At 36.1% G+C, this 23297-nt stretch overlaps 2 protein-coding genes across 2 annotated transcripts in view; one reads left to right on the forward strand and one right to left on the reverse strand.

The window, feature by feature from the left end:
* ppm1j (protein phosphatase, Mg2+/Mn2+ dependent, 1J) overlaps window positions 1-23297 on the reverse strand; it is a 223099-nt gene that overhangs the window by 26812 nt on the left and 172990 nt on the right. The window lies entirely within an intron of this gene.
* Window positions 19544-23297, forward strand: part of phc2b (polyhomeotic homolog 2b (Drosophila)) — a 31338-nt gene continuing 27584 nt past the window's right edge. Inside the window, exon 1 of the mRNA XM_056270615.1 lies at window positions 19544-19673. The gene's annotated coding sequence lies outside the window, so the exon portion shown is untranslated. The remainder of the gene's footprint in view (window positions 19674-23297) is intronic.

A 23297-nucleotide genomic window follows, 5' to 3' on the forward strand; every position in this document is an offset into this window, starting at 1 on the left:
GTTTCGTTGTGAGAGGTGCATACTGAAAATGCCGTGCATGATAGTGAATTTCTGATCCTTAAAAAAAAGGATCTTCAAGGGGAGTTTAAGGAAGTGTGTAAGAAGAAGAAAACAATCTTTCCGAAGAAAACTGTTTGCATGTTCAAAATAGAAAGAAACCTTTCATGTCTTATTCCTTTGAAATCTAATGAAAACAATAGTATCTGGCGACAGAAAAGTCTGGGTAATCAGAGTGCAAAAAGACACATTTGTGAAATGCCAATTATTGCGTTTTTTAATACTGTAGCTTACTTTATTTCTCAACTCTTATTCAAACTCACTCACTTGGTTTACATATTAGATTCTAGAGAGGTTAGTAAATAAATACGAATCACCAGATCCACTCCACTATCATAAGGTAAATATTTTGGGAGATAAGGACTTGTCTTGAAATATCAGGCTTGTGTGGCAGAATCACTTATGCAAAGACATCATATCCTGCAGAGAGGAAACGGGTGTCCAGGTAACTGTGCGGCATGAGTTACCAGACTCAAACTAAACGGGTGTCCAGGTAACTGTGCGGCATGAGTTACCAGACTCAAACTGCAGTACCAATGGCTATTCAGTGACCCGTTATACTAAATCAGTGATTACGCCACCAGATTTGAACAAGTATTTGGAGAGAAGCTCAAAGAGCGATTGTGTCTCACTCCTACAGACAATTCCCTTTGGATCGTGGGAAAACAAGAGATGAGAGGGGGGTAATGCGTAACAACTCATTACAACACAGAGGTTTTGTTTGAGTTGGTGGGGAAGTATCTGCTTATCGCACAAACAAAATAATCAATCTGCAAGAGCAGGAAACAACGTCGCATTGGCAAAACTACACATGAATACGAAAAAACTGACGTAAGTTATAAGTGCGCACCTTTTGTCGCATTGTTAAATTCCTTTGATATTCTAAGGAAAACAAAAACAGACATTTATGAACAATCATGAATCAATCTTGAATGTTTTAAACCTGGGAGACAGTTCCAGGATGTCCGTCACCTCAAGCCTTCAGAAGAGCGTAAAAGTGAATCAAGTACAGAAACAATACAATGCAGGAAGATACTAAAATTCAAGTTCAAATGAGAATATATAACTGTATTATATAAGATTATGTACACTTTTATGGAAATATTCTATATATATTGCAATTAAATTATAGAAAAATTCAGAGTAATCCCTCATTTTACTTTTTTTTAAGGGAAAGTAATTAAATTACAGTAATTAGATTACTTAGTAATATATATATATATATATTACAGTAATTATATTACTTAGTAATGTATATATATATATATATTAGCTACCAGTCAAAAATGTGGAAACATTACTATTTTGAATGTTTTTGAAAGAAGTCTTATGGTCATTAAGCTTGCATTTATTTGATCAAAAATAAAAACAGTAATGTTCTGAAATATTATTACAATTTAAAACAATGGTTTTCTATGTGAATATTCCAGCATTGATAATAAATCAGCATATTAGAATGATTTCTGAAGGATCATGTGACACTGAAGACTGAGTAATGGCTGAAGAAAATTCAGCTTTGCATCACAGAAATAAATTATATTTTAAAGTATAGAAAACCATTATTTTAAATTGTAATATTATTTCACAATATTACTGGGGGTTTTTTTTAGGCTTGATGGCTTGATGAGCATTAGAAACTTCCAATACTATATACAGTATATAGTCTCTGGTGTAATTAATAACTGAAATAAAATAATGACTTAACCAGATCATTGACCAGGATGAACCCCTGGTCTTTTGTTTCTGTACAAAATATTATTTTATGGAGATGAATTATTCAATTAATAAAGCAGTTTGAATAGCATGATCACACTTTGGCTTTGTAAAGAATATTAACATTTGAATGTTTTTAACACTTAAATCTGTTCCTGCTTGGTATTCCCTTTGTAGGCAGCATGCAGTGGTGTGTTGGCCTCCTTCATAAATACAGCCTAGTCAGTCTGTCAAAGATAGAACAAGTAGCCATACACTCTCTTGGCAGGTTTTGTGGACTCCTGCACGTAAGGGTCTTACTAATGTGCGCTAATCTGCTTATCCGGCATCTAGACTCATTCCATAGTGCGTATCAACCGCACCAACCAGCAACCATGTGCTCTACTTCATTCCCTACGAGGAACCCGAGGTTTAGAGTGAGCAGTGAATTTCTGGGAATTTGAAAACCATATGTTTACCTTCATCAGTAAATAATAGTATTTAATTTGACGTCAACTTCACCTCACATTTCATTCTCCTTGTCAAACAGCATGCAGGCACAGAAATCTGTTCTCAAAGACTGTTTTCAAAACACATAAGCTGCTCGTGAGGATGATATAACTTCACATTTTAGATAATAAACATGACCTGTGGATCAGCTGACAAATAAATGTTTCTTTATGGATAACAGGCCTGGAAATAGAAAGCTCAGTATGGATATACACTTTTCTCTAAGCCATGTTTTAATATAAATAAGTTAGGAGTTGTTTTTATTTTCTGTTAACTCATCCATATTTGCAAAGGATCATTTTAACATGAAAGTCAAGTGAAATGTTTTTACAGCAGACAAACCATTACCTTGATATGATCACAATGATGACTACAGTGTTGGGTATGTTTTCAGTATGTTGCTGGTGGTAACAGGTTTTATTGACTGGCTTCTGAAAACCGACCTCTGAATACGGAAACTGGACAATAGTTCAGTATGTATCAAACAACATCGAGATACAACAGACAAATAATCACACCTTGCATCTAAGCGGGTGGTTTTCCTTCATACGCGTCTTGGGACCGCCTCAGGCCTAAGTTCAGGATGTTTTATTATGAATCTATGTCAAAAGGCCTTATTCACACCTCCATGAGAGGGCATGTAGTATTTTACGATAAAATTGAATGAATTAAGATGAAAAAGTGCACACATCAGCCAAATTAATACTTGTTCTATAGCTAATCAAGCATGAGTCATTACTTAAGAAAAAAGATAATATATAATATTTTAATGCTGAACCTATATGAACGTTATCATGACTGTAGTTAACAAGAATTGCTATGCAGAGACTCAAATGTTAAAACAGGATGATGCATGTATAACTGTGTAAAAGGGTGCACCTCGCCCGACCTTTTACCCCAATCACTGCTAAGAGGCCAAGAAAAGCAAATATGAAGTTTAGTTAGCAATCTGGTGTTACTAGCCAAGGAACGGTTCCGGTAAGTGTTAGAAACTAAGTGTTGAAATTGCACAGTCACTTTAGAATCTGAAAGGATTTTATTATTTACTCACCCTCATGTCAACTTTCTGTAAAAAAGAAAAGAAAAAAAGATTTACAATAAATAATTTTGATAGAATTATTGCACATTTTTTAAACATAATGAAAGTAAATAAGGACTGTGTGTGTGCTGTCAAAAAATTAAAAAGATCACAAAAGTAGTTCATACTACGGATGCACTGTATTCCATGTTCTTTTGAAACTATACATGATTTGTGTTAAAAACAGACGGTTCACATCATTCACTCTATTGGGCTTTTTAAGCAGGAAACCTAAAAAATAATGACTAAACTGAATCTGACTATAGCTATTGTACTTTTTTTGTGATGTTTGATATCATTTTATAATGCAGAATTAGCTAAATGCATTGATGTTTTATAATTGTTGAAGGTTTTTGATATTAGTAGGTATGAGAAAATAAGTAGTTATGCCCATCTCTAAAGACAAGTTTTTTCAAGAACAATCCTTACAGGTGATTAAGTTTAGCAAGTCTGGGAAATTTTACTCTCATTCTGAATCACTTCTAGCTGTAGGATTTCATTGTACTTTTTTGCTCTGCAAAAAAAAAATTCCCTCCAGAGGTGGAGTTGGAAAGAGCATATAGGCATTATTTTTCTTCATAACATTGATATAGGCATATACACATCCATTTTGATTTGAGAAGCAGCCTTGTTTAGAACCAGAAAGAAAGCAGTCGAGGCCAAAAGGTCGCAGAGCTGAATTAGCATATAGCATCATGCCAGAAAATCCGGGCATTCAAGGCCACAGACTGACCTTTCATCTATATATACACTCTTAAAAATAAAGGTTGCAAAAGGGATGCCATAGAACCATTTTGGTTTTTAAAACAACCCCTTTTTTTCCGAGCTGTCCAAGCTGATACCCAGTCAGCTGGCATCCTTGACCGCTATGCACAGAATAGATGTCTCTGTATCAGTGACTGTCACTGGGAGTGAATCCAGCCACAGTCCTGGCCAGCTCATGCTTTGGCCTTGCATATGCACGTTCTTACCGTGGTAATCTAAACTTCACTCTACCTATGACATTTTAGCACCGGAGCAGTTGAGGCAAGGGCTTTCATAGGGGTGAAATCTGATACACTGGTTGCAGAACTGACAAGCCTGAAACGCCCAGTGCCCTCTCTGCCAGTTTCACCCTGCTGAGTCACTGCCCCCCATTTAGGCCAATTGGAGAAGGCATGAAACCGTTCCCATGTCTCGTGGGTTTGTAAGACCACTGGGGCATTGTTTAATCCTGCACCTCAGCAGATTTATAAAGACTTTTACTAAAAGACAATGAAAGAACAGCTAAATATGATTCTTCTTTTTGAACATTAAATTAGATATTAAACTGCTACATATACGTATGCATGCATTTATTTAAAAATACAAGTATTTTTAACTTTTTTACCCTCTAAATGGACATTATTAAACCATCAACAAAAATTCTTAATGTCTATTTATTTGAGTTCTAATACATTTTCTAATGAATTCGTTTATTCATTCATTTTGTTCATTCGGATCAATTTTGCATCATCATTATGCATCAGAGGGTTAGTTGCAAAATTGTATTTAATTCTGTTTTAGAAAATTTTATTCTAAAACATTGGATTCATCCGCGCAGTGCCATGCCGAAGCACAACTCACGTAAAGTTGATAATTCCGCAAATAACTGCAATTGCAGATTTCGAACAGAGGAAAAACAATTTCCTCACCTCAACTACTGTAGCTGAAACAAAACAAGTTTAAAGCTGCAGTCCGTAGTTTTTCCTCTTTGTCGCCATCTCTGTTCGAAATCTGCAAAAAAAAAGCATTGCAGTAGATCGCGCCGATCGCTTATCATATCACGTCAAACCGGGAAAATTACACTTTGTTCTCAAATTGTTAATGTTAACAACGTCAGCATTGCGTGACTACATTTAATGCCCTTCCGATATTATCTTTGTTTTCGTATGAGCCCGGTTACAGTCTCTTTTTTTCTGTAGCCACTCTGAAGTCCGAAGTCTTTTGCATTTTACAACGGGTGAATCTCCAGTTCACTGGTGATTGTCGCTTAAACCTTTCTGGATCAAATTGATAATTTTATATCAAGTGCTGTGAGAAAAGGCTCTAAATCTCCACCTCCAGCATCCTCACACGCAATATAGCCTACTAGCCGAGACTCCTTCTTTATGTGACGTAATGACGCAAAGACATGCTCGAATCTCCTGTGGAAATCCACCAGTACCACTGGAATTAAAAACATTATTGCAAGCTTACCGCTTTGAATCGAGCTAAGGCAAGCAGAGAGTTTTGAACACTAGCTGGTTATGTACTTGCTCAAAAATTTATTTTGGGTAATTTTTAACCTCAAAAAGTTACGGACTGCAGCTTAAAAGTTTTTTATATTTTATTTTATTTCAGTTAACGTTTATTGTATTTCAAGTAAAGAAAATGTTTTTTTTTATGGTATTAGTTTCAGTTTGTTTTAGTTAACTATAACAACAACTATAATGTTTTGGTCTCTAGAAAACTTCAGCTCCAAAAAAATTGACAAAATTAATAATTTACATGCCATTAAAAGGTTATTTTTAAACACATCATAAATGAAATGCATCTTTAAAGCTTAAAAACATGCACACATAAGGATTTCATTGTACATACAGTTGTGTACATACAGCTGAGCTACAGAAGCTCATTTTCATATCGGGTCACAAAGGTCGATGTTACACCTCTAAGCCTATTGCACTTGTTTTACAGGATGAATAGAGGATTTAGAAGTATTTACTTGAAATGTTCCAAGTGGTACATTACATAATCAGATAAGCATGAAGGAATTTGAAGAGATATAATTTTAACAAAGAGGTATTTGTGTCATTTTGGTCATTCTTTTTTCCTCTGAAAATGTACAAATGTGTGTAAACTTTATCAACGTTCAATATTAATTTATTGAGGCACACTCCCCTCAATTAATAGTAACAGTATAAAATAGAAAAAGTGTAGTCTAAGTAAAATATCAGTGCTAATCTGTAGGTCCAAAATATTTATTAGCCAATCCATTGTATCTTTCACCAACTCATAAAATAAACAAAACCTTAGTTTGTTACTAGCATGTTGCATAATATTGCCACAAAAATTCCATCTCATAGTCACTGGATGTTATTCTAAAACATCAATAGTACACTCTTAAAAAGTTCTATTTGGAGAGCTTAAAAGATCAGAATATAAATATGAAATGGTATTTGTTACATGCTCTTGACACCTTATTCCCAAAGTTGAATTCTAAAGTTAATAATACTCATTTCAAGATATTTATAATCTAAACAATCTCAAACGCATTTACCCGACAATTCCTGTCAACATCCATTAAGCCATGAGGTGAACCAGCACAAGCGTCCTGAAATGGTTCTACTGGATTTTTGCCATTATCTATTGTTATGTAACCTAATGCCAGCATGCCTCCAATTGCAATCACAAACTGACTGCAAACATAAACATTAGATTTTAATTTGATAAACATATCAGTATTGGCTAGTAATTTCAGCATAACCTATTAGTATTAATTAAATACTAATAGGTTGAATCAATTTCAATGTCATAATCATTTGTTAACAAACATGTATTCATTACTTCAATGAGCTCATTGTTTCGGCCTTAAATGATTACATTGTTTAAATTAATACATTTTTAGATAACTGTGATTTGTATATGTACATTTCTGAAATACATAGTCAGATAACAGATCACAAATAGTAATATGGACTTATGCATTTTCTGTAAACCTGCTTTGAAACAATGTGTATTGAATTGAATATTAGGATTTTTGGGGGTTATTGGTTTCAAAAATCCATTCGTGAAGTTTTTTAATTTTGTAAACACACAATTGACCACAAATTCTATTTATTAGGTCAATATTGTGCAAATACTAAATACTGACATAACAGTAAAAGTGCTTTGCTCTACATTCAAAGGCTTTTCACTGGTTTATTGAAATCCTTCTCACACAGTTGGGAGCTCTACTCTGATTCAGATTGAATTAGGTGGAATCAAACAGGGTGAGGTACTTTTATTTGTGATCGTATTCAGTAACTACCGGTCAACATAAAGGCTTGTTCATACCTGTTCTGAGCCACAAAACAGACTCAGGATTGTTTGAAATCAATAAAAATGTGTCTGATTCTTTTACTGAGCATTTCCTTGATGAAATAAAAGACACAAGATAATGCGGGAAATGACTTGCCATCTTTATTATCAGGGAATGTCTGGCTGATGCAATACTGACACGTCCACGTAGCTTTACCCCTGTGAACTGTAATGCTATGGCACCTGAACTGTAAGTTACTACATTCCCTATTTACTCAATCCACTTTGGTTTGATAATGTCATCATAGGATGACCAGTGACAGCCTCAGAAGGTACGCCAGTGTGATGCACAGGTTTTTATCAGTCTGGGGAGCAAAGTTTTGTTTACAAGTTACCTGGGTGCAGTAAGCACTTCCGAGGAAGAGTAAATTAAGTCAGCAAGGTTTGGTTAATCAAATATCTGAAAGGCAGCCAAAAGAGTCACCAACTAAACAAGAGTAGCTTGTCTCAAACCAAATATTCTGTTTTATTTTGTCCACATGCTGAGAAAAACAGTATGTAAAAGATATTATAATCGCCACTTGGCGATTCAATCCTTCCTTTCATAGAGAATGCTGTACAATATTTGAAATGAGCAACCACTTTCATTACTGTGCTACAATCTATTTTACTCCATATATATCACATAGAAAGTTGTGGCTGGTTGTTTTAAGCTAATATATAACAATCTTTTAAGAATTTTTAAATTGTGGCTTTGAATTCTTGCCTATTAGCTCTGACATTATCTATATGCTAGCATATTAAAAATTGCAAATGCACAAATGTATATGCATGAAAAATGTACAGTCATACAAATTTGTACAAAACTGATCCCTCTAACTCTCTTTTCTGATCAGCAATAACAATGCTGGGTAGATTACTTACAACTTATTACAAAGTGCATGACGAAAATTGTAGTTAGTAACGTGATCTATTAGATTACACATTTTAGGTAATGTATTCTGACTACTTTTTGAAAATAAAAGCAGAATATAATAACAATAACAGCAGAACTATTCCTTTAAATATGCTTAATGTAATAATAATAAAAAAGAATAAATAAAAACATTCCTAACTACACACCACCAGCTGACAGCTGTCACTGAAGCCATCGGTAACCCATGGCCATGAGGATGTTTGGTTTGGTTCAGTGTAAACAGCAGCCGCAAAAGCATTTGGAGGAACTACTCAACTGATTCATGTCTGGAGCAAATAGGGCCTGAATTGTTCACCCAGGGTGACTGGAAGAAAGAATCTCGAAAGGTGCATGGGTTACTATATCAACTGCTTGGAGTATCACTGAATTTTGTGTCTAATAATGTTAATTAATAAGGTAAGGGGGCTCAGCTGTGATAAGTGTACTTACATTCACACATGGATTGCTACTGTTGTTGTGTCATTAAGAGCTTATTCAGCAGGGATCTTTGTGAGCCCTCAATTCCATTGATTCATATTCATGTGGTCTGGTATAATCCAGTGACTTTCAATCTCTTGAGAACTGGGGGCCCACGTTGATTGATTGAGAGGGGTTTACAGGCAACGGTTAATCTCACAGTAATTGAAAAGGGGCATTGGAAAGGGGACAGTCAGAAATATAGGGGCCTATTGTAAACATGCATCCCTTATATAGATCTTCCCAGGGTTCCTTTGCTATTAGCAGCCATTTTGTTTGGGGAACGTGACATTTTTTTTGGCTCCGACTTGAACGCAAAGAGCTCTGTAATACATGCCTTTATCATTCAATTCTGAATGGAAAGCTTTATCTCCATGGAGCATCATCAGGTTCTCTGTGCACTTCCTGTTAAACTATAAAAGTGACTGCTAAGAAAGTTGTAACTCATTCTTGGCTGGGCCGCTAAAGAGATCCATCGCTGCCCTCCTGAAAACGTAGCCCTGGTTACGGCGTTTTCTATTGGCTGATGCAATTGTGAATAATTTTTAAAGCGTCTGACTGTATAGATAGGCTAGGTGAGTATTTATAGACACAAATGCATCACTAATTACTCAAGTACCTAGTCACTCGTCAAGGACTACTTGTGATCTGGACCATTATTTTGAAGTGAAAAAAGTTTTCGACTTTAAAATAATGGTCCAGATCACTAGTAGTTCCTGCATAGTGACTAGGTAACACTTGAGTAATTAGTGATGCATTTTATGACTAAATTCAGAGTAAAAATGATGACTAATTACGTCTCAGACACTCGATAATGTTCTTTATAATTTGTCAGTTAGTTAATAGTTGTTAATGAGGCTTATCTCATTAAGTAATTGTTGATTACCTAATAAGGAACTATCTCCTAAATTTGATATTACTTACTGATTAGTTAAGCTTGTTTCTATATTAGTTAATAGTAGTAGCTAAAATGTTAATGTAGTACTACTCATTAGTCCTGCATTACTTCCTGCTTAGTTACTTATTAATGACGGACCACTATTCTAAAGTGTTACCGAAGTTTGTCTTCAAATGATAAAACTGTAGATATACACTCTGTTCAAATGTTTGGGATCAATTTGCTTTTAAAGAAATTAATACTTTATTTAGCAAGGATGCATTATCAAAAATGACAGTAAAGACATTTATAATGTAAAATAATTTTAGTTCAAATAAATGCTGTTCTTTATATTCATCAAAGAATCTTGTACAAAAGTATCACAGTTTGCACAAAGAATATTAAGCAGCACAACTATTTTCAACTTCAAACATAAAAAAATCGGCATATTAGAACGATTTCTGAAGGATCATGTGACACTGAACACTGGAGTAACATTTTTCAAATATAAATCAAATCTAAAATAGTAAACTTAAATTGTAATAATATTTCTGATCACATACATGAAAAAGATTTATTTTTAAAACATTAAAAATATCTTACCAACCCCAAACTTTTGCATGTTAGTGTACTGTTCAAAAGGAAGATAATCTTTTTGGACCCACTGTACATTTTTATGATTTAAATACAACTGAATGAGCTAGACTGATGAGGAAATAGTGTGCGACCACTGAACCTAGTCATGCACCGTCCCCTCCAGCATTCATTATGTCCAATTAAGCGTCTGCCACTCCAGCTTTTCCCTGGAACTGGGCACGATATAAAAACAGGCTGTCATTCAGAGTTAAGCCAAAGCACTTTTAAACCAACGGAGCATCAGAATACAGTGCTGGCTCAGACGAGAGAACACTTCGTAGTTTGAACAACCTGTTTTTCTTAAAGCACACACACTGACAGACTAAACAAATGTAAAAAAAAAAAAGAAAAAAAAAGAACTATATTCCCATTTAGTTGATTGAGAAAGACTGACAATTTGAATTCCACGTATATCCATTTGCATAGTTTCTGGGCCCTATTTTAATGATGTAAGCACATGGTCTAAAGCACAGGGCGCAAGTTAAGGGCGTGTCCGAATCCACTTTTGCTAGTTTAACGACGGGGAAAATGGTCGGCGCGCCAGGCGCATGGTCTAAAAGAGTTGTCCTATTCTTTTAATGAGTAATGGGTGTGGTTTGGGCTTTACGTGCAATAAACCAATCAGAGTCTCCGCTGGCGCCATGCAGATTCACTATTTATTTACATGGCTGAATTTGATAGTGGAAAGACTGAACGTCTCTCCTGAGAGGAAACGGATCTGCTAGTGCACGAGGTTAAAGCGCGCGAGCAGACCATCTATGGGACAAGCCGGATTTCCCCATACACAATAATAATCGTTTACATTGTAATCCTTTTATTTTTAATATTTGGCATGTTTGTGTGCTGCTGCACGTCCCTGTGTGTTTAATAAGCAGAGAGTATGTGCGTTGTGGACCCGCCTATACTAACTCGCTCTTTAAATAAAAAAAATATTGCGACATTGACTTTTTAGACCAGGTTTCAGTTGGTCAATGGTATTTCAGTACCCTCAAAATAGCAACGAGCCATCAAATGTGCCTGAACACACCTCGTTTTCAGACCAGCACGCCCATGGGCGCACAGATGGGCGCAAATGAATTTGCTATTTAAACAACATGGAGCAGGACGTGAAAATGATAACTGCGTCGGGCTGAAACTAGCAAAAAACACTTGCGTCGCGCCTGGCGCTGCATTGCGCCGCGTGTATGATAGGGCCCTCTATGTTTTGTCCAGCTGTTGAGCATAATTCATAATGCTTGTCCAAGTCCCTAATGGAGCAGAGTTTTCATCAGAACAGTTTGACAGAGGAAAATCCAAAAGTGCATCCCTGAGGGACAGTTTAGACAGGTGCAGGATGAATGGTGAGCATTTTATAAATATATTAGCATTCCACTAGTAAACAGAGTGCTTTTGTGACATGTTTTAAAAACATGTGGATATACCAGAAATATAGATCACCTATGACTGCAGAGTAGTCTGTGATTATACAGGAAGTGTCATGCATTATAATTTGAGTCATCAAGTGTCACCGTCTCTCTGTGTGGGAAGTGGCTCTATCATTATAACCGGGTTTGAATACGTGTTTGTGTTTGCAGTCAGGATCAGACTGGTTTAGATTTACAACCACATGAGGGTGACGTGTAACGCAATTGTGTGACACCTATCACATCTCTCTTTCTTTTACCCTCCTTCTGTTACAACCCCCGAGTGATCCAGCTATCTGACCATCCATTAGTCTCCTATTCAACCTTTCAGTCTTAAATCTCAGCCTCATCTTGGGACCAGAATATCTCAATTAATATCATAAACTTGGGGCTACATCTTTTGACTTGGCTCCTGGAACCTAACCATGCTCTAGCAACCACTCACAACAATGTTTTGCACAGTGAAACACACGGTGAAAAGTGAAGTTTCTTTCACTTCAAAAAGAAAAAAAAATCTAATATTGCTATATACTTCCATTACTTGTACCTTTTTGTCTTTTCAGTTCTTGCCATTTTGAAAAATTGTGCTTCTTTTGCCTCCCTCTTTCTCGATCATACACTCTCTTTCTTTCTACCTAAACCTAATACCCAGTACTGGGGAAGTAAATGCTCTCGCTGACACATACACACCCTGAAAGCCAAACCCACTAGATGCGTGCGTGTCTGTGAGCACATGCACGTCTGCCATCTGACGGCACGTCCCCTCCTCTGCCATCTCACATCTATTTGTTTAAACAGCAGCTCAGCCTCTGAAGTGCTAACCATGACCTGTTATGACTGTTGATCCTGCCTTGTAGAAGCATGGAAAATTTGAATGACCTCCCAGCATCAGGCCAGTCAAAATCAGCTGAATGGAAATGGTGATGTTTTGTGGTGGCATCACTAATTGTTTTGCTTTCTTAAACCTTTTGTCACAAAGACAACCATCAGCAGTTGTAAGTTACATGCTTCAGTTTGTGAACAAAGTTTGGGAAGATATACTTCCTATACAGGAGCAACAACTTAAACCCTCTGAAAGTCCAGTTTCCACCTGTTCTTTCATGAGTGTGGCTTTCACATGCACATACATGTCTGTTTCAGTTGCTTCATTTTTTGTCAAAGGAATAAATAAAACTTCTGTCATAATTTACTCACGCTCATGTCATTGCAGTCCATACGACTTTATATGAAAACATTTATTTTTGCATTAACTGACCATCCATTTAGCTTCGTAGACAAATATAAATTGTGCCCATGGACAGAATAAGGAAAAACAGCCAATATGTGTACATACATGACAATTACTTTAATAATGCTCAAGAAGCATCTCAGATAGACAACGTGAAAGATGTAAAGAGAAAGTGTTGCTAATTGAGGCTAAAACAATATATACGTATTTTTATGTAATATTTAGTAATATATTTCAAATACTTCCATTTGTGTCAATTCAGAGTTTTGATGACTTTACTCTGGAAATTTTGAAATACAGAGTTATACATTATAATTAAAAAAGGAAAAAAATTTTTTAGTAAATTCTATCAACAGTATAGTATAGTATCACTTATGTTTTATTTCATTTTTTTTTATCCGTTCCATATTTCTCCTAATATTTAGCTTAATGGTTCATGTTTCGCAAAATGGACCAATACATTACCCACAACTATCTTTCAATGATGTACATCAAGGCTGTGTGAGGACACAGTCACACTTCTGAAAGTGAAAACCAGAACTCGAGAACTGCAAAATGCAGTAAGTAATGCCAACCTAACCACTATAGGGGAAATGTGACGCATGGTGTGTCATACAGTGAGTCTGTGTTAGACTATGCAGCACTAACCACCTGGAACTGGTGAAAAGTAGAATCACCTGCTGTGCTGACAAATAAATTCACAAATAAGGAGAGGATAGAGTTTCCCCTTCAACATTCAGAGCAGCGGCCAAGTGACTGAATTAAAAGACCTCACGAAGGCTTTGTATAGTATTTGCTTGTTGGTCCCTGCAGAAGCTTTGAGAGCATGAATGCTTTAATACATTTATTCGTTCCCAGAGTAACTGTGGTAACTGCATATCCAGATTCCAGACACAAATGCAACTAGAGGTTATGATATCTGACAGTTTATAAAGGGGTCCTATTATGCTGTTTTACATTTTCAATGTTGCTGTTTGAGCATAAAAAAAAGGTCTGCAAAGTTGCAAAGCACAAAGTCACTCCAAAGGGAGTTATTCTCTATCAATGCGCACTGTTTCTGAACTAAACGAATCAATTGTAGTCTTGAGTTTTCTTCCGGGAACGTACACATCACCTGGTTGAGTTGCATTAGTGTGTTGAAACTCACAGTTATGGTAAGGGGGTGTGACATTTCCGAAAAACGCTTGAAACGGTTGACCAATCACAACACCCTGGTCCAGCCAACCAATCAGAGTACAGTAATATTTTTGAAGGAGGGGCTTCATAGAGACAGAAACTAAAAAGAGCGTTACTGACAGACTGGGAAAAGAGGTGCTGCAACAATGTGAAATATGTGAAAAATAATATGTTTTTTTAACATTCAAGCATGAAAATCTCTTCTAGAAGACCTCAAAAACAAAACCAAGAGTTTGAAAAGGGACATAATAGATCCCCTTTAATATTAGCTCAGTTAATATTGCACAAGTTCATTCTCAGACAAACACACTGGCATTTTTGTTCACTGATTAATCTGGTGCCTGTTCTTCAGTGTGGAGCGACTTCTTTCACAGGTACAGCGGGTCTCTTTCTCACTAATGTCTTATGCCAGGTACTTCATTTATTCTCCATTATAATAAAAATAATTTTTTTAAGTAGTCATGAAATCTTTTACTAAGTGCCATATAAAAAAAATCAGTTAATAAAAAAGAATTGCACATAATAATGATTACTCTCAAAATGGTATCAATAAATTGCAGGGTCCCATTATGACAACTTGCCCCAATACACTGTAAAACAATTATGTGATCAATAAGTTATGACAACATATGTTTTTACATTGCTGTAACTCATCACAATAAGTTAAGCAATTTTCAACTTTTTCAAATATTTCGTTTTAAGGTGAAATGACTTAAACATCCAAGTTGATTGTGCTTAAAAATTTAAGGCAGCAACTTTTTTTTTTTTTTTTTTTTTTTTTTTACAGTGTATAGGGGTTAGCACAAAAGGTCAAAATGTGGTCCAAACATCAATGATTTTACCTCCAAAAACTTTGGATTTAATCTTTAAGAATAATAAATAAGAAAAAATTAAATCACCCTGAGAAATATTCACTATATTAGCCCCGGTCTCCCCTACCATATGGACTACTGGACTGTACCTCAGTAAAAATGTAAAGACATGGCACAGTATAATGATGCTAATAATTATAATTATTATAATAATTTTGTGTTATTTTAGCCACTGAGTCTGATTACTTTTGGTCAGTCTAAACTCTAAATTTACTCTAACTTCTCAAGGTGTCACAGAAACACATCCATCTCTCAGATCAGATCATCCATGTGAATACCAAATCCCCCTTGGAAAAAGCCCTTCCAAGTCGCCATGCAAAGCATCAAACAAGCTCTTTTGAAGACCATTCATGACCATTCAAGCTACACGGAAAAGGGAAAGGCCTGCTCATGTCAGACTAAATATCCGGACTGGAAAGGTCACAAGTCCGTCGCGTAACTAGACAAATAAACGAGTAACAATGAGAGAGGAATACTGACAATCTCTATGTAAATATACAACCTCAGTGACAATCCAAATCAAAGTTCCCTCCATGCTGCCTTTTAGAGACACTTCCTTGCAATACTGAGAAAAAGGAAGATCATTTTTATCTCAAATGCAATTATATGTATTCCAGTAAATGCATTTGACTTTTGCTATTACGGCTTTTTTTGTATTAGACAACCGGAACAGTTATATTTGTGATATCATGCATAGTGCATATTTTTCATCACTGAGAACAAATTTTAAACAAAAATGGTACAATATACACTTAATGTTAGTCAACATACAGTTAATGTTAATGTTAGTCAGTAGTTAAAAGCATCTCTTGCTAGTAACTCAGTTGGCAGTTAGGCAGGAAGTGGTTAAGACATTAGATAAAAAGGAGAATGTTTTTCGTCATTTGTGGCTAAGCGTGACATTTCAAAGTATGACTCTTGACTAGCATGCATCTAGTCAAAAACACACAGAGAATAAAATGAAAACAGCAACAACAAAAAATAAGACAATTTTTTTTTCATGTTTTTTTTATTGTTTACCATTATTGTAGAAATATTGCTAAATTATTGCAATTATTGCTAAAAAACTACTATATAAATAATATATTTTATAAAATAGATTTAATACTTTAAAAATGCATGTTAATAAGGGTTGACAAAATGTCAAAGGTCAGCATGTTAAATTGAATAAGCATATTTTTCTACCCAGGAAATATTCAATAGCTTCTTTTCGCAATACAGACTGTAAAGGTACAAACTGATTTAAAATTAATCTCAACCTGAGAAATGTTCACTGGAGTAAATATCTGTTTTCAATGCAAGAAAAAATGTTCCAGTTGCTTTAAGTAGTTTTGGTTGAGTGTGAAAAGGACCTGCCCCTTGTGGAAGAATGTGTTTCTTGTTCTTTTTTGAACAATGCCTCATTCTGATGAACAGATGTCACTACAAAAGATTCCGATCTTCAGATTCCCACAACCTCGTCACCCAGTGGTCTTCTGAGACTAGCTTTTTCATTTCTGACCAGTGTCCTCACTAACCTCACATCTTTCCTCTGTTGCACGTCTGGTATTTCGCACCAGGCCATTAGAGGGCACAGCGATGCCATAACCATCCCACAATGCCACAGTCGGTAGAGGGCGGAGCTTACCAGTCACTGCCAGACCAGAACCTGCCACAATAAAATGCAGTGATAGATTACAATTCAGTTCTGTTTTACAGGAGACACATGCACAATAATAAAATGGCACTTTCAGAGACCTGTCACATGCAAGAATATGAGAGAACATAATTTATCAATGAAAATATTTTAAAATGGAAACTGTCCCATCTACTACATGTAATATAAATCAGTGATAAATCAGGTAAAGAAAAAAAAATCCTGCAAATCAACATTCCCGCTTACAATCTTGACAACAGCCCCTCCTAATGCTTTTTGGTTAAGGACTTAATGTCATTTCAACAACTAAAAAAAATAAAAATAAAAAAATCAAACACAGCATTAGGAATTCTGCTAACATTTTATAAAACGTGAAATCCTGCTCTCCCATTGGAGATTTGACTCCCTTTATATAATACATTTTTTAGGGTTTTTTATTTATTTATTTTTCTCATTTTTCTTGGGATAGGTGGAGGTAATGGGGCTGTTCTGGTTATTTAGATCTTTTATACATTTAACCTTATGTGTTAAAAATACAACAGCAGATTGTGCTGATATTTGCCATGTATCTTTCACATATATTATCATTGTGGAATCTGCTCAATAAAAAATAATTTAAAAAAAGATAACAGCTCAAGATCCAACATGTAAATCTTAATATGACCACAAGATGGCAGCCATAACATAGTCTAAGTGTTTCCTCAGACTGACCTACTTTTGATATCACACCAGTCACACATACCACATTCTTATTCAACATAGTACAGAAAAATGATAAAATATGTAAAATAGCCTACCATAAAAACAATCTTTATGCTAAATAAACTGGGTTTCTTGTAAGATTACGAATGTCAGATGACTTTGAATAGCGGTGATCTTATTTAATGGTACATTTCCTCTTTGATTCGAGGTAAAATGAGGTGAAAATCTACTGACTTAACATTAGGAGCATTTTATTGACCTGTTAAACTAAAAGGTCATTTTTAAAAATGATTTATTAACTATGTTAAAATGTACTAATTAAACCCTCAGTTCTCCTAAATTAAAAGCCAACTATGCTCCATGCAAGATCATACTGTGGAAAAATACTCAAGGGACATCAAAAGAACCATTGCAGGTATTTCTACAACAGGACATCAGCGGCACAGAGGGACTCCCCATAAATATTTCATTCTTCTCGCCCATGAATTATGCATATTCTATTACACGCCAACATAATATGATGCTCATGTCAATTTGGAGGTCCATTGCTCTACAGGGTGACGGCTATGAAATCCACCTCTCAGGTGAAATGTGATATACCAACGGATGCCTCTGCTTCTCCACAGAGGGGCTTATGGGAATTACTGTTTTACTGGAAAACAGGTTGAGGCAGTGGGTCACTGTGTCTGGAAGTGGAGTATCAGGGGAGCTGTTGAGGGCCAGATAATTAAGTACCGGTCAAACCAGATAAGTCATACAGCAGATTAATTATTTGGAATCATCCTTATAATGCATACAGAGATTTATGAATATCTAATGCTAGATAGGGAGACGCGAGAAATAAAATACAGTTTTGTATTTCTTCCAATCATGTAATATTGACTTTCAAGGGCAAGATAAAAAGACAAGGCATGTAGTACAACACAAACTCAATTGAATTTTAAAATAGCTATTTTGGATGCTGAGAGGTTCTAATGTTGCTATGTGGTTGCTAGGGTGTTCTAGGGCAATACTAGGTGGTTGCTTACTTGCTCAAGTCAAAACAGCCCAGCTCCAAAACTCTGCTATTCTGGTCATAATAGTAATAGTGATGCTTGTCTTTTTACAATCAAAAATTGAGGAAACATAAAACAAACCTAGGTACATACAGGAAACAGAGGAATTTCATACATTAATAAATTATTGCAGACTTGCATGCACAAACACATGGATGGACATGCTAGATTTATTCCAGTGGTTTCCACCTCCCCCCATGATGAGGAACACATGACCACTGAGATGAAGACCAATCTCGCTCTGGACCAAACAACACACAGAATTAGCCTTTCAACCAATCAGCTTAACCCCAGGGCCCTGAGGACTGTGTTTTACTGTGATCTTCATGCCCCATTATTTGAATATATTTGCATATATTGCATGTATTGCAGCTCCATTGCCTACACAAAACCCAGTGGCCCATAGGATGTTAGCTTTGTCTTTATCTCAAAGAACTGAGGTTGAAGAAAATTGCTTAATAAATGAATGTGTGTGTGTGTGTGTGTATATATATATATATATTCTATTTAAATAAATATTCAAATATTTTTGGTAATTCATGTTTCAGTTCATGATACACTAACCAATGTTCATTTACATGACTTAAAATGTTGAAAAATATTATAGTTCATAATTTAATTGTATTTAATAATTATTATGTGTAATATATGTATATATATATATATATATATATATATATATATATATATAATTAACATTAAACAAGATTAACAAATGCTAGTTCATGATACCTACTTTGAAACCATATTGAAACCATATCAAACCTGACCTATATTGTAGTGTTATCCTTATTTTTACATAGTTGTCAACAACTACACTATATATTTGTCTATCCTATATACAAATGTCTATGCTTTCACAGGTCAAACAGTTGTTTTTCCACAATATTTTAAGCAAATAGGTCATTATTGATGGCATCAGGCATATGCTTCTCACTTGCGTTTGGTCATTTTATCAGTAAACTTTTCTGCATGCATTTCAAGCGAGCCGCCATGAAATTCGAGAGAGGAAATTAAAGCCCTTTGTGTTGCCATGGTGCTGGTAGACTGACAGAACAAGAAGCAGGGGAGGGATTTAGGAAGAAGGGGGAGGGTCATGAAAGCATGCTGTCCTGTGACTGGCTGAGGCCGTGTCACATGTGAACTTTGGAATGCTAATGCCTAGATTCCCCCCTACTTTCTCTCTCTCTGCTCTGCGGTAAGGCTTACAGCACAAACACAACCCAGAAATGGTGTAGGATAGCAGGAAAGCAGGACGTAATCCAATCCTAGGAAGGAAAGGCAAAGCCAAAGCGTAAGGTAGGCATTATTTATGTGCATGTTGTGAAATTCCTTCCTTCTTGTGGTTCTTAAACAAGGTAGGAAGGAATTAGGGAGAGGTAATGTGTTTGTTTTCTTACTGCATGCTTCCAGACCTGTTTCAAAGAAGCCAATCCAGATCTGACAGCTCAAGGAACGACAGTGTGGATGTGAGGGCATTGGCCTGCTTTTGGCAAACCTGTGTATGCAAAATACACTTTTATTAGGACAGCAATCCTATTTTGTAACACAAAACCTGCCATCCTTGTGTATTAAGATGAGCTTGGGAATTCTAGAATGTATAACACATTATTTACTTTAGATTCATTCCAAATTCGAAGAACGATAGGAGTATTATCAGGCTTTTCTACAGGGTTAAAAGCCTGTTTTTGTATATATATAAACAAAAATGATCTGAAGGATATTCCTTTAAAGGCAAATTTCTTTCTCGCCAAGTATAGTATGTGCATCTGAGACGCCCATGCAGAGTAGAGTCTGGGGTCAGGAACGGGTCATTGTGCCCTTGGCATTCCGTGTGACCCACATTAGGCCAGATTATATAGAATGGATACCATGTGAATAAGTGCACCAGACCACAGTGCAATTGGATGATTGCACACATGTGCGTGCGTGTGTGCGTTCAAACTGCTCTTGTCTTTAGTACTTCCAAGTTGGTGATTCAGCCAAATAACAGCACAGCTGGGTTAGAACGAGAGCGCAAATCATTCCAAACCAAGTCCTACTTATATACTGACATCACTTGCCTCAGCATTTCCATCAATCTCTGACTGGAGAGTTTTGTTTGAGTCCTAATTGGTTGTTCTAAAGAGACTAAAATCAGTGATCTAGACTGTAAAATTACACATTTAGAATCAAAGTATCACATTTGAGTGCTTCTTCACCATGCAAAACTCACTACTATGATGTTAGCATGTTCTTGATCCTTTCTAGGCTGGGTGGATTTATGTGAGAAATATTATTACATGATTACATAGAAACTTTGTGATTGTGCTCTTATCATTTACAAAATATTTTATTATATTCTGGTGGTCACTACATATGGCTTGAGTCCATTTCGAGTCCATTGTAGTCCGGTTTAGTGTCCGCCCGCCAGGTAAAAAATTTTTTTTCCAATTGTTTAGAAATAATAGTACACCTCTCCTCAACAAATCTGCCTGTCTGCCCATCCATCCATTCTTTAATCCAGAAGCTTTTTCTCAAGCTGTCTGTTAAAGTGCTTTTATTAAATAAACCATCTTCCCTCCTTAGTGCAGTGACCCAGAATTCTTGTGAGTGGGACTGAAGGTTAATTGCACTGGGAGACTGGTAGTGTGCGCTTACTCTAACGTGCCGAAGACTTGAAGGAATTAGGGCTTTGAGTGTCTCAGTTTCAACCCAGAGTCAAAGACGGATCCCTCAGTGTGTATATAAACGTGTTTATCGGCCTAAAATTTTAGTCCATGTTGTCCCGGTAGATACAATCTCCCAGCTTAATTAAAGAAGTTGAAATGTAACTTACATGCTCTCAGATTTACTGACAAGTTTAGTTGTCCACATGATGTTCTCTGTGGGCTGCATCACTGACAGACGTGTGTTCCTGTGCTGATGTACACACTCTCCAGGCCAGCCACAGAGGTGTTCTGCTTTGTAGCATTCTGACATTCAAGAAAAGAGATGTTACACTCAAAGAACACAGGCTGGTTTTTCAAAACACTTTGATTTGCCCAAAATCATTGGCTTAAAGGGATAGTTCACCCCAAAATGAAAATCCCTTCATTACTCACCCTCATGTCGTTTCAAACCTGTAAGACTTTCGTTCATCTTCTGAACACAAATGAAGATCTTTTTGATGAAATCTGAGAGCTTTCTGTCCCTCCATTGACAGCTACGCAACTACCACTTTGACGCTACAAAAAGTTCATAAAGAGATCGTAAAACGAACCCATATGAATTGAATTCTGAAGAGACTTGATCGCTTTATATGATGAACAGATTGAATTTAGGCTTTTAACATTATTCACACATCAGTTGTGGTAAACAGAAGCTCAAGCATGTTCGCTTGACGTGCGAGAACCAATGAGGTTCATTCTCGTGTTACGCAGCACATTTGAGCTTCTGCAATAGGTTTGATTGAGCTTCTTTTTATGTTTGCTGATTAATGTTTATATGGTAATAAAAGCCTAAATTCAATCTGTTCATCATATAAAGCGATCAAGTCTCTTCAGAAAATTTGGACAAAGCCGCTCGATTTTACGATCTCTTTATGAACTTTTTGTAGCGTCAAAGTGGTAGTTGCGTAGCTGTCAATGGAGGGACAGAAATCTCTCAGATTTCATCAAAAAAATTATTATTTGTGTTCCGAAGATGAACGAAAGTCTCATGGGTTTGGAACAACATAAGGGTGAGTAATTGATGACAGATTTTTCATTTTTGGGTGAACTATCCCTTTAAGAGTTTGTAACAAAAAAAAAGGTGTGCGATTCAGTGTAAAAGCAATGGCACTACAATTTTCCTACAAACTACTTACTAAAAGCAAAAATGTTCAGTTATTGTAGAAAGCCATTGCACAAATGCGCTATTTGCAGAATTTACTACAAAAATGACCAACAACAGGGGGTTTACTAATTTGGCTGGTCATGTGATCTTACTATGTTGGCCCTCATGAGAGTGAAAAATACAACTTGAGTATTGACTCAAAAAATTACTGGAGTCTTCATCTCATATCAGTATACATGATTTTAAACCAATGAAATGAAAAGAAATGAGGAAACAATTACACCTTTAAAGGTGCAGTGTGTGATTTTTTAGCGGCATCTAGTGGTGAGGTTGCGAATTGCAACCAACAAAAGTTACGGTGGCCAACAGGAAAAGATGTCGTAGTCCGAGACCGCAGAGTGTAGCCAGTTAAGCAATGAGGTTTCTTTACAAAGATAAATTAAGAGATTAGGTTTACTTTATTATTCAGTAAAACGATATGTTATTGCGAATATTATTGTTACTTGTTCATCATTGTGTCAGTGTTTTATTCGATGACTTTAGCTAGCTTCCTTGCATGAAGAACAACATAGTAAAGAAACCCGTTTAGGGCTACTGTAGAAACTTGTCGGTGCATTTCAATGTAAGGGGACCCGCGGTGTATGTAGATAGAAATGACTCATTCTAAGGTAATAAAAACATAACGGTTCATTAAGTAAGATCTTTATACACCACTGAAAACATAGTTATGTATATTATTGCATTTCTGTCAATAGATCCTCCTAAAAATTACAATGCACCTTTAATTTAAATGTTGGCATGTCTATGAAGGAGAACAAAACTATAGCCATATAAAAGAATAAATCAATGAACACCAAACAACCAACGGCAACCAATTCTTTTTACAATCATAATAAGGTTTGTGGTTCCAGAGGTGCTCATTACTGACACTCATATCCTCCTTCCCATTAATAAGTATGAGGGGCCTCCTATTAGTGGTCATCATCAGTGTACTATATTCACAGCCTTCTCAGGGAGAGTTAATCCATCTCCCCTGCATTGATGCTGCGGCTCTGCTCAGGGAAAGAGAGTCACTTGGGAATGTCTGTCTGGAGCCGTAGCGGCTCTACTGCCACAGAATGGGGTACC

This window comes from Rhinichthys klamathensis, unplaced genomic scaffold (genome assembly GCF_029890125.1).
Source record: "Rhinichthys klamathensis goyatoka isolate OS25496 unplaced genomic scaffold, OSU_Roscu_1.1 h1tg000303l_1, whole genome shotgun sequence".
NCBI lineage: Eukaryota > Metazoa > Chordata > Actinopteri > Cypriniformes > Leuciscidae > Rhinichthys > Rhinichthys klamathensis.